The sequence below is a fragment of the Myotis davidii genome, unplaced genomic scaffold, assembly GCF_000327345.1.
Source record: "Myotis davidii unplaced genomic scaffold, ASM32734v1 scaffold967, whole genome shotgun sequence".
In the NCBI taxonomy this organism is placed as follows: Eukaryota; Metazoa; Chordata; class Mammalia; order Chiroptera; family Vespertilionidae; genus Myotis; species Myotis davidii.
In genome coordinates, this window is record NW_006383014.1 from 118,354 (window position 1) to 122,516 (window position 4,163).

The following is a 4,163-nucleotide window of genomic DNA, read 5'->3' on the forward strand; positions in this document are numbered from 1 at the left end:
TGTAAGTTTCTAAGCACAATGGATTTTATTAGTCCAAAATATCCCTCCTGGACCACACAGCTCTGAGACCCACCCCTTATTCGTAGATAGCCTCAGGGAACAAAGAAGAGAGAAGCCTTAAATTTGTTTGGAAACATCAGCCAACCCTGGAGGTCTGGGACCAGGAGCAGCTGAACATCTAACAGATTTGCGGTGACACAGCTTTTCTCCCCTGGACGAGGAGCACTTGTTCCACTTTCCAAGATTCTGTCAGTGACACACTTCTGAAGGCAGCAGCACAGCACCGGAGAACAGCATCTGGGAAACTCTCTACAAGAACTCAAAACAGACGATCAGAAAGAGCAGCAAGATCTTTGTTGTTTCCCAGTTGGAACCAGAGGCTGTCTCAAAGTTAGCCGTCAGCCCCAGCTTGGAGATGTGCTGTTTATCACAAGTCAGATAGACAGTGTTCATGCCATTGTCTGTTGCACAAGCATTTTGAGGTTTTTTTTCTTTTTCACTAGAGATGATGATCTCATGCTTCTCTGCTCCATGTTCCCTGTTACTAAATTACTGTTTTTGAGGTGAATTCCAAGATAGGGGTGCAGACTTTGGCACTGCAACACCAGCTCTTATTGCTCAGAAGTCCAGAGAGTCCTAGTGGCTGAAAACTTATCAAGGTCATAAAATTAGCTAATAACCCAATGCAGTCTTTTAAAATTTATTGATTGATTGATTTGGGGGTAGGGGGCAGAGAGAAGAGAGAGAGAGAGAGAAACATCAATTTGTTCCACTTGTTTATGCATTCATTGGTTGATTCTTGTATGTGTCCCGACCCGGGATGGGACCTGCAACCTTGGTATTGTGGACAAAAGGGGCCACATGCTAACCTGACAGCTCGGGGAAGGCCTGCATGATGGCCTTGCAAAATCAGAGACCTAGAGTAACCACAAACGATGGTTTGAAATTAAACTTTAACAACAGGTTATAGTAAGTAGTCATGTCCTAGGCCAATATTTTCCCTGACAAAGACCAACTTAGATCTTTACTGAGCCCATTTGTCTTTTTGCCTCTAAGATAACATATCTGTGAAATGTCTGGGTAACTTGTAAATTCTCTCTCTCTCTTTTTATTTTTTCCGGACCCTTCAGGGCACAACAAATGGCACCAGGACATTCCCTCATTGTTACTGTTACCAAGTTAATCCTCAGCTGTGAACTATGTTAAATGATCCTGTACCCACCGTGTAAAAGAGGCATATGTCCATCATTTCACTTTTTATCCTATCCCAGAGGTTCTCCCAGTCCCCCCCCCCTTTGCTTTATCCCACCTCCTTAATCTATCACCAATGAATTTCATGTAACCCACTTACGTATTTTCCTTTTGATGGTAATTTATAAAAACAAGATATGAACTCCCCATTCTCCAGAGCATTACCTCAATTCGTTGAGGTTCTGCTTCCCTGCATATGTTGACAGTTTGGCTCAAATAAACTCACAAAATTTTTTTACAGGTTTCAATGTTTTTTTTACGTTAACAGTATATCAGGACAAAGCTCTAACCAACTGATCTATCTAGCCAGTGCCCCAACTCAATGCAGTCTTGAACTCAAATCTCTTGTCTGCTGATTCCAGAATTCTTCTGAATATATAAATCATTCTAGTGTTTAAGATAGATTCTCTTTTTTTCACTGTGATAAGCAGAGCAATGTCTTCCTCCCCCCACCAAAGTGTTTACATCCTAAACCCTGGAACCAGTGAATATGTTTTGTTTCATGGCAAAGAGGAATTATAGTGCAGGCGGGATTAAGGTTGCTAATCAGTTTACCTTAAAACAGGGAGGTTTTTCTGGATTATCTGGGTGGATTCCAATGTCAGTATTCACAAAAGTCTTACAATATGGAAGGAGCTAGAAGAGTCAGTGTTAGAGTCATGTCATGTGAAAAAGACAGGACCGGACATTTATGGAGGAAAGACTGTTCCACAACATGACGCTGCAAGCTGGAGCTGGGCCAGAATGGAGACTGCTTACCACAAATCCCCCTACAGACTGGTCATAATCGGACTTATGTTCATTCTGACATAAGTCAGCACCCCTCCCCAACCTCCCACTATGTGCTGGTTCCTGGAACAGGTCATTGTCCTGACCTGGTCAAGCATGTAAAGTAATTTTTTGTACCTAGTAGCATTCACATACTGGTACCCATGATGATCCCCTTACCCTAAAATTCATTGGCACCCCAATTGGCATTGGGGTCCCATTTGGTCAAGCAGCTTCCCAAGATGGACCTGCCTCATATGTAAGGTTCCCTGAATGAACTCTTCGTGACCAGGCTGGAGTGGCCAGCCTCTTTTTCCCATCGTTCCCTGCCCTCTGCTTGCTAAGATACATCTTCAGTTCTGGGGCTTTTCCCTGGGCCTGCGTGCACTAACATTACTGGCTTTGACAATGGAAGGAGGCCACCAGCCAAGGAATACGGGCAGCTGCTAGACACGAAAAAGGCAAGAAAGCAGTGTTGGCCAACAACTTGATTTTAGCCCAGTGACATTCCTTTTGGGCTTTTTAAAAAATATATATATTTTATTGATTTTTTACAGAGAGGAAGGGAGAAGGATAGAGAGTTAGAAACATCGATTCAGCTGCCTCTTGCACACCCCCTACTGGGGATGTGCCCACAACCCAGGTACATGCCCTTGACCGGAATCGAACCTGGGACCCTTCAGTCCGCAGGCTGACGCTCTATCCGCTGAGCCAAACCAGTTAGGGCTCCTTTTGGACTTTTGGCCTCCAGTACCGTGAGATAATATATTTGTGTTAAGTCATTAAATTTGTGGGGATTTGTTACAGCAACAATAGAATACCAGTATACTCTCTGAAGCATCTAAAACACACGATAACACAACTCCACAATACATCCTACAAGTTTTAAAAAGTACCTATTATTCCTTTGAGATTTGATCTTAGCTAATCGTAGCAATTAAGAGCAACAGCCAATATGCAAGCATAATACCTATTGTGTGTCAAGAGCAGTTCTTGATCGTGTTAGAGGCGTTAACTCATTTAAGCCTTTTCAGAACATGATGAGGCAGATTCTAGTACCAGTCACACTTTGTAGAGAAGATAATGAGGCCCGGAGAAGTTGTGTAACTTGTCCAGGTTCACCCAGCCAGAAAGCTGCAGTGTGGGGCTTGAACCCAGAGAGTCTGTCCGCTACTATGCTCTTCTGCTTCTCTCAGTGGTAGTGGCCCCAGAGCATGCTCACCCAGAGTCTTATCCAAGAGTGAAACAAAATTACCATGGAGACTTGAAAGAAAATGATGTCTAAATTAAAGACGTCACAGGAACACAAGAAGCTTAAGGTTCGTTTGAAAACAAATAGAAAAACAAATCCATGGTAGGCATGGAGATCCATTTTTTCTAGTTCTTAGATTTTTTTTCTTTGAAATATTTTTAGCTTTCTCCTGTAGGCTTCCCTTACGGCTATTCAACCTTTCTCTCTCCTTAGCCCTGATACACAATAACTGTACCGTAACTTAAGTCCTGAAATTTCATAGTCTTGCAGATATGGATTATTCAAGAACCAATCAACACATCTGTGGCTTCCCAGCTCGGATGTTCTGTTCCTTCTTGCTTCTTGTCCTCTTCAGATACCTTACCCCACCTACTCGTCTGCACGCAGCGAAGGGAGGAGGTGAAAAGAAAATCTGCAGACATAGTGACTTGTTAAAAAGCTCTGACAAAAGAGGAGGTTTGCCCATAATTGCCTACCATGGATCCTTTTTTCTATTTGTTTTCAAATGAAACTTAAGCTTCTTGTGTTCCTGTGACGTTTTTAATTTAGACATCATTTTCTTTCAAGTCTTCATTTCTAATGGAAGCTTTTGAGATTTGCTAATTCGATTCACTCCTGCTCTGCCATACTCTCCATTATCACAGATGGTCAGCCATTGGCTTTAATCATCGTTTGTTTGTTTCAACCCCCCCCCCCCTTTCCTGTCTCTAGACACAGAAAACCAAAACAAGAAGTCAACATCGGGTTTTTTCTCCTTAAAGTCTTCTTTCCCAGTTTAAATATGCTTCACTCTATGACAGTGGTTCTCAACCTTCTGGCCCTTTTAAATACAGTCCCTCATGTTGTGACCCAGCCATAAAATTATTTTCGTTGCTACTTCATAACTGTAATC